We start from the raw sequence: 8,549 nt of genomic DNA on the forward strand, positions 1-8,549 counted from the left end.
TCGCGAGGGGCTGTGGGCGGAGGCGCCGACACGCGGCGCCAAGTGCGTTCCCTCCGTCCGCACGCGGGGAGGAGCGCAGCACCCACGCGGGCTCCCAGCTGCACGGCTGGCAGGCCTGATGGGTGCAGGCTGAAGGATCCCCAAAGTGTGCCAGGAAGCCTAAAAGAACAGAAAACGTCCCATTTCACAGAGCAGAATGTTGAGGCCCCCATTGTGGCTGGAGCGTGGTTGCTAGGGGTCAAACTGCTCTCACTGCATTTGGCTCCTGGAGAATCAAGCCAACAGCATCTCTGACAGGTAACCCCAGGCCCCTGTGGGCAGGTGGAGAGACGGAGGCTGGAGGAACGACAGGGCCTGCTGGGTGGGGCCAAGGCAGGAGGGAGGCCCCCAGGTCTGTGGCCGACCCCCAGGACTTTCATAGTCAGGGTCAGGGAAGGACGGGGACCCCCCAGCATGGCTCTGAGGAGGAAGCCTGACTCGGAAGTGGCAGAGACGGAGCCCTGCAGTTCCCGGGAGAGGCCGGGGTGTGAGCTCACACGGAGTGTATCCCATGGGGGGTCACACCCAGCAGTGCTCCAGGGTTACTCCTGGCGCTGTGCTCACTCCTGGTGCCTCGGGAACCATATGGGGTGCCGGGGGTCGAACCTGGGCCAGCTGCACACAGGGCAGGCGCCCTCCTCTCCCCTCCCCTCCCCTCCCCTCCCCGCTGTCCTGTCTGCCAGCTCTCCGGGTGCCCCTAAGCCCGAGTGACCGGAAGTAGAGTCACCTGGGCCTGCAGCAGGGCTGGGGGCTGCAGAGGAGGCACTGGGGGCCCTGGAGGGCGGCAGCCGCTCCCAGCCTGCTGCCAAGAACCTTCCAGACCGCCCGCTCTGCCCCTCACCCCCCACCCCATGCTTGGCACCCGGCTTCCAGCAGGCACCCACAGCCCCCTCGATCCGAGGGAAGGGTCTGGCCTGGCTTTTAAAGGGGGAAACTGAGGTGTGGCACAGAGCGCTGGCCTCGGCAGTGTGGCCGTGGAGCCCAGCCCTGGGCTCGCGCACGCGTGGGGGCCGTCGTGAGGACCCCCTCCGTGCCCAGGCCGGTGCCCAGGCCCTGCCTCCCACGCGCAGTGCAGGAGCTCCGACACTGACCCAGCACCACTGGTGACACTCCCGTCAGGGAGGCGGCAGGACTGGGTGGGGCCACTTCCTGCTTCGGGGTCTCCGGGGGCTCAGGGGTGGGCTGCAGGCTCCTGGAGCACCTCCCCCACCCCCGGCTGGGTCCCAGGAGGGCCAGGTGGCAGGTCCAGATCAGGTTGTGACATTTGGGGGCAGCGAGCTGCCCCGGGTGCGAGAGGGGGGCTCCCTCCCCCCTCTGTGGGCACACACCAAGGAGCCCGCAGACATGTTTCAAACTGATTATAAAATGGGCGAGACAGGGCTGGGCGTGGCGCTGAGGGGTGACGTTACACGTGTGTGAGGCCCTGGGTTTGAGCCCTGGCACCGCCATAAAATAAGATGAGATGAAATCATGAGCTGGCAGGGCCAGAGTGGCAGTACAGGCGGGAGGCGTCTGCTCGCATGCAGCCAGCCCGAGTTCCACCCCCACACACAGGGTCCCCCGAGCCTACCAGGAGTGATCCCTGAGCACCACCGGGGTGGCCCAAGAACCAAAAATCCAAAACTTAAATAAAATCATCAGGTAGAGAGAAGGACAAGGGTGAAGGCACTCGCCATGCGTGCCGGTGACCCGGGTCTGGCCCCTGCCATGAGACGGTCCCCAGGCTGCGGCAGGAGTGGTTCCTGAGTGCAGGGCCCGCAGTGACCCTGAGCATCGGCAGTGACCCTGAGCATCGCCAGGTTGACCCAAAAAACAAACAAAAACAAAAAACAAACAAACAAAAAATAAACAGAGGGCTCTACGATTGAACAAGGAATGAAAGGCCAGTGCGGCCAGCGCTGTGTCACGGACACCCGTGGGCACGGCTGTGCCCAGCACCCTCCAGCCGCGCCGGCCAGGCCTGGGGCAGCCCTCGGCAGCCCTGAAGCTCCCCAGCGCCAGAGAGCGCCAACTCGGCTGATGCCATGCCACGCTGTCAGGTAAACAGAGATTTCCAGAACACGCGCGCGCCAGGCTTCCTCCGAGTCCTGGGAGACACCGCGGGGACTGCTTTGATCCGGCCCTTCTGGAAAAAGGATGAATCAGGCAGACGAGACCAGGCGGTGGACGGGGCCCCAGGAGGGTGAATGGTCAATGCACCCTCTGTGCTAAGGACAGCGAGAGCCTCCCAAGAGGAGAGAAAGCGCCTGAGATGCAAGCAGGAAGGACCGAGGCGGGAGAAGGGGCTCATCCCTGGGAGGGGAGGGTGGTGCTCCCTCTGCTCCCCTCACCTCGCCCTCCTCCTGGGCGGCCCAGACCCCACCACTGCTCCCCCGACCGGCACTGCGACCCCACAGGCTCGTATGTCCCATGAAGCCACACTTGGGAGACGGAAGCCCAGGCACCTGCCCCGCGCCCCACCTGGCCATGCCACCCCGCCCCCAGCCTCACGTGCTGCCTCAGGCGACACCACGCAGCGCCCCGGTTGGAACCTGCCTCCCTGCGCGGGCTCTGGCGCGCCTCCCAGACAGACAGGCTCACCCCTGCCTTGACCTGCCGAGCAGGGGTGCAGTACCCCGAGTCTCCCTCTCCAAGTCCGCAGCACCCCCCCTCCCGCCTGAGCCCCCAGAGCCCAGCACCCATCTCGGGAGCTGTTTGCAGGTGCCGACCAGATGCAGCTACGGTGCCAGCCGCGGGCAGCACAGCCCCGGGGCAGGGGTCTGCAGCAGCCCCTGGGGGCGGGGGGAGGCCGTGGGCGCCACTGGAATGGAAGTTTGGGGGTGGCCAGTCTCCTCCTCAGCCCAGCACCGCATCCTGGCCGGCGTGTTGGGCCTCCTGGGACGCCTCCTCCCGTGCTCGGGCCCCCACACCCTCGAATGCGGGTGTCCCCTCCACTCTCCCGTCTCACACACGCACACACGTGCACACATGCACACACACTCTTCTCGGGCCCCGAGTTCCCTGTCCTTCCGGTGAGGCAAGGCGGCGCTGGCTTCCTGTGGGGCAATGCGGTGTCGGAAGCGGGTCCCGGGAGCTCTTGGGTAAGACGGTGACTGAACGTTGGTGAAAACGCTGCGGCCTTGGGGGCGCAAACAACGCCACGGCAGTGCTCAGCGGCCAGGCTGGCAGCCCCGCCTCCACCCGGACGGCTCTGTACGCTGCCCGCTGGCCCCGAGCCGAACACGGTCAGCTGATCCCTTCCCGCAAGCCCAGGCAGCTTCCTGATTTGTTCCGTTTGAGGGCCACATGTGGCAGTGCTCGGGGCTGACTCCTGGCTCTGTGCTCAGGGGTCACTCCTGGCGGTGCTCAGGGGCACCAGGGATGGAACCTGGGTCGGCCGCGTGCATGGCCAGCGGCTACTCTCAGTATAATCTCTTCTGATTTTTAATTAATTTTGTTCCTTGCTTTCTTCTTTTTTTTTTTTTTTTTTTTGCTTTTTGGGTCACACCCGACGATGCACAGGGGTCATTCCTGGCTCTGCACTCAGGAATTACCCCTGGCCATGCTCAGGGGACCATATGGGATGCTGGGATTTGAACCCGGGTCGGCCGTGCAAGGCAAACGCCCTACCCGCTGTGCTATCTCTCCAGCCCTGCTTTCTCTTTGAATCATTCACCGCACCTTTTCATTCCTGGGGGGAGGGAAACTCTTGGCGACCCCGGCCCCAGGGGAAGCACCGCGGTCAGCGTCAGCCCTTGCTGGCCTGAGCTGCCTGTGGTCATCGCTCACCTGGACTGGCCTCACCTGCCCTGGGACCTGGCGGTGAATTTCTCCCGAGGCTCAATCAGGCAATCAGACCCCTCCCAAAGAGGTGTCCGCCGGGGGTGGGGCGGGGTGGGGCTTTTCTGGAAGATTCTGTCCGGAAGGAAGCTAGCCTCCGTGTGCGGCTCCCACGCAGGGCGCCCCCTGGCGTGTGCGAGCGTCTGCACCAGCCACTCCGACCCCCCAATCCCCCCCTCCCACCTCACGAGCGGGAACCTCAGAAGGCCGCGGTCGGGATGCTGGCGGGTGCCCTGACCCTGTGTGTGACTGGAGTCCTGAGCACAGGACAGGACAGCCTTGGGGCTGAAGACACAGGCCGGACCCCCACCCCGGGACTCGCTGGCTGTGCTCCACCCTGTTCTCTGGACCCCGCGTCTGCCCTCAGCCCCACACCTGCCCGGGAGACAGGCAGGGCCAGGCCCGGGGCCCAGGATCCCCCAGTGGCCCCTGCCTCTGCCGCAGGGCCCCCAGGACAGCAGAGCGTGGGGAGTCTGGGGGCTCTCACGGCCGGACCCCCTATCGCCCAGGGCCAGACACGGGACTCCGGCTCCTCGGTGCCACGTTCACCGGGGTCCTGAGGCGAGCAAGGAAGGAGGTCAGAGGTCAGAGGTCAGGGGCAGATGCCCTCAGTGGTGGGGGCCGCCGGGGGTCTGCCCGCGTCTGTGGCAGGGGTCGCGCCGCCCTGGTGTGGCCGCGCACAGCCCACTGGACAGCCCGGGAGCTGGCCACGCGGTGCCCAGGCCGCGTGCAGGTCGGGACCACCCAGCCGCGCCCTGACCCGCGGCTGCCGGCGCCCGCTCGAGCGCGTTACCCGAGTCCTTCTGTGGAAACCAAGTAACTAGCACCGTCCAGGTGCGGCAGCCGCAGCCCCCGCCCGACCCCCGCCCGACCCCCGCGCCTGCGAGCTCGGGGTGGGGTCGCGCCTGGAGCTGCTCGCGGTGACCCGTGTCGGGCCGAACCCCAGGCCCAGGGTCCCCTCACGGAACAGGAGTCCTTGGTCTGCTCCGCGCCCTCTGCCCTCGGCCCCAGACCCGCACTCAGACCCGAGGGCCCTCGCTGGACACGGCCCCAGACCCCTGCCCCTCGCCGGACACGCCCCCAGACCCCTGCCCCGCCCTCCGGACACGCCCCTCTCCGGACACGCCCCCAAACCCCCTGCCCCTCACTGGACATGCCCCCCAGATCCGCTGCCCCGCCTCTCCGGACATGCCCCAGACCCGCTGCCCCTCGCCGGACACGCCCCCAGACCCACTCCCCCGCCCTTCGCCGGACACCCCCAGAGCCGCTGCCCCGGCCCGACCGGCACGCACTGGGCACTGTCCCACCACTGGCCGACAGCCAGAGCGCCTCTGGCCGGGGCAGGTCCGAGCGTCAGCACGTGCTCCCTGAGGCCAGAGAAGGGCCCTGTGACAGTGACCGCTGGGAACAGTCACTCTGGACAGGAACTGAGCCTGAAGGGAGGGACGGGACACAGGAGAACCTTCCAGTAACTATTGCAAACCGCGGGGGGGGAAGTGGGGGGGAGAGGAGAGACGGGAGGGGGAGAGGGAGAGAGGAGGGAGGGGGGAGGGTGGCGGGGGTGTGTGTGGGGGACACTGAGGGAGGACATTGGTGGGGGAAACACAGCTGGTGGAGGGACCGAGTTGGAACATTGTATGACTGAAACCTCATCGTGGGCAACTTTGTAACTGTGTATCTCAGGGTGATTCACTAGCAAGTGCTCCTGGGCCCCTCAGGCCTGGGCGGGGAGATTCTAGCCAGGCCCGCACACCCACACCCGCCATCACTGCATCACTGCAGGGCCGTCCCCGCCACCTCAGCACCGCGCCCAGCTTTGTCGGGGGGGGGGGGGGGAGCAGTGACTCAGCCCCGCCCCCACAGTGCACGTCCATGTGGCAGGGGTCCGAATCCACCACCAGGACAGAGGGCTGAAAAGAGACAGAGGGGCTGGAGCAGTAATGGAGCGGGCAAAGCACTTGCCTCACACGTGGCCGACCCCAGTTCATCCCCAGCGCCCCAAGACCCCCGGCAGTGACGCCTGAGACAGGGCCAGGAACAAGCCCTGAGCACCGCCAGGTGTGGCCCCAAATAAAACCAAGACAAACTAGAGCTTCATCATTTGCACGTCGCGAGTTTCCCGGCCACGCTCCGTGCTCGGGCCCTGGGTGTGACGCTCCTCCCCTGGGGCCTCCACGGTCCCCACGAGCCTCTGCAAAGCGCAGCTGGACCAAGACTCCCAGCGGGAGACAAAGGGGAAGACCCAGTTTGGGGGCTGGAGCAATAGCACAGCGGGGAGGGCGTTTGCCTTGCACTCGGCCGACCCGGGTTCGATTCCCAGCATCCCATATGGTCCCCTGAGCACGGCCAGGGGTAATTCCTGAGTGCAGAGCCAGGAGTGACCCCTGTGCATCGCCAGGTGTGACCCAAAAAGCAAATAAAAAAATAAAAAGGCCCAGTTTGAGGAGAGAAGGACCGAGGCCCCGGGAGGCGGGGCAGGCCCGGGAGCCCGCCAGGAGGGGCCTTGGAGCCGGTACCCCAGGGAAGCCGGAAGTGACCCCAAATAAAAACAGACGCCAGCAGTGACCACCACCGGCCACCCCAGCAGGCGCCCGCACACAGGGCCACGTCCATGGGCAGGCTGCGGGCGTGAGGGAGGAGGAGGACCCGCGGGCAGCGAGGCCCTGGGGACAGTGGCCGCGTCAGCCGCCGCGTATGTCCCTGCCGGGAGCCCAGGCCGAGGGCAGCGGTGACAGAGTCCAGGCCGCTGGGCCCGGCCGCTGGGCCCAGTCTCGTGGGAACGGAGCTGAGACGAGGGGCCCGGGGGAGCTGGGCAGCGGCGGCCCCTCCCTGCAGCTCCGCGGAGAGGCCGCAGTCGGCTGAGTCAGCCCCGAGGGGCCGTCCCCAGGGTCAGGAGGGCCCCCGGTGACGTGGTTCTGCCCCCTCGGCAGGAGCCAGGCCGGGGCAGAGCAGCGGTCTGGCTTCCCGGATGCTCCGTCCGAGCCGAACCAGCCCCCACCCCGTAGCCAGGCCTCGTCCAACAGTGCTCCAGGGGGCTGGGAGCTGGAGGCACGTCAGGGCGAGGCTCTCGGCTGGGCTCCTCGCCCCCGAAGGCCTGGCCGGGCGAGGGGAGGACGGGGCGTAGGTGCCGGCGCCTGGAGGAAGCCTTGAGCACTGCCCGCTGTGGCCCCCAAACCGGAGTAAGGAGAGCGAGGGAGGGAGGTGCTGGAGGGCTGCTCCGCACCCCGCGGCTCCTACCTGTCCGGCGCCGGCTGCGCCCCCGTGCCGTGGCGAGCACCAGCCTCCGTGCCCAGTGCAGCGGCCAGCAGGGAACAGCGGGGCAGGGCCAGGCCAGGATGCCAATACAGATGGTCCCAGCTCTCCGCGTGCCGAGGCTCGAACCCAGAGACTCCCCAGCCCGTGCCCTTCGACGCCTTGTTTGGGGTGGGGTGGCACTCAGGTCCCGGCCCCCGCCGGGGGTGACGCGCAGGACAGTGACTGACCCTCTCGAGCCCGACACCCCACACCGAGTGCAGGAAGAAGTTCTTGGCCCTTGGAGGCGGGGTGCAAGGTCTTGGGGTTCCCCGACCGCGCCCAGCACCCCAGGGGCAGGAGGGGAGCCAGGTGGGGCCGCGGGACGCAGGGTCCCCAAGCACCGTGTGCCGACCCCTCAGAAGTCATAGAAATTGCTCTCACGCACGTGTGGGGCTGAGCACCGCACCCCCACCCTCGCCTCCCCCTTCACTTCCCAGTAAACTTGTTCCACTTAAAAGGGAAAGGAAAAGCCCAAAGCAGATTCCGCGGAGCCGCGAGCTCTGGCTTCTATTCCCACGAGAACTGCCAAGACTTGGTGCTCCCGAGCCCCTGGGGAGGCCGCAGACGCAGATGCAGCAGGACATGCTCAGTGCCCGGTGCCCAGCCGGTGAGGAGAGGACAGGGGAGCCCCAGCCTTCACAAACAGGATCTTCCCTCCACCTGGGCTCCCAGAGGCACCCCAAAGTGCTCGCTGAGGGCCTGCACCCATGGAGAGAGCCGAGCAGCAGGGGCCAGGGTCACGGCACAGGGGACCTTGCACACGGCCCGCCCGGGCTTGGCGCCGCCATCCCACGTGGTCCTGAGCACTGCAACCCGAGCATTGCCAAACAGAGCAAAAGGGGGCCAGCTCCCCGCGTGCGGCTGTCCCTGAACACGTGGCCCGCCTGTGGTCCCCGTGTTTCTGCTGCCCTGCTCTCGGAACACGTCCCCTTTTCCTGTTTCACAACGCGCCAAGCACCTGCTTTGCATGTGGGTGACCTGGTTTGGGTCCCCAGCGTAGAACCATCGTCCTGCGCGCCTCACGGCGTGGCCTCAAAATCTAAAGCACAAAGACCACTGGGAGGGAAGGCCGCCTCAGGAGTGTCCACGTGGGCCATCACGAGCCCAGAGTGGGTGCGAGGACAAAGCCCTGCGCGTGGCCGGCACCACACAGCTGCAGGCCCGGCTGGCTGAGACACGGTCTGGCTTCTCCACAGCCGTCACCTCAGGATGCTGATGTCACCGTCACCTCGCGGGCCACAGAGCCAGGGAGGAGCCGTGTTTTGGGTCTGAGTCTCCTGAGGACACTGTCCAGGGCATCTAGACCAGCGCTGCTCCGCCTTGCCCAGCTGTGGCTCAGGCCGGTCAGCTGACGGGCGGACAAACATGTTTAGTTCAAAGACATTCTCCGCGGCAAT

The sequence above is a fragment of the Sorex araneus genome, chromosome 8 (genome assembly GCF_027595985.1).
Source record: "Sorex araneus isolate mSorAra2 chromosome 8, mSorAra2.pri, whole genome shotgun sequence".
Taxonomy (NCBI): domain Eukaryota; kingdom Metazoa; phylum Chordata; class Mammalia; order Eulipotyphla; family Soricidae; genus Sorex; species Sorex araneus.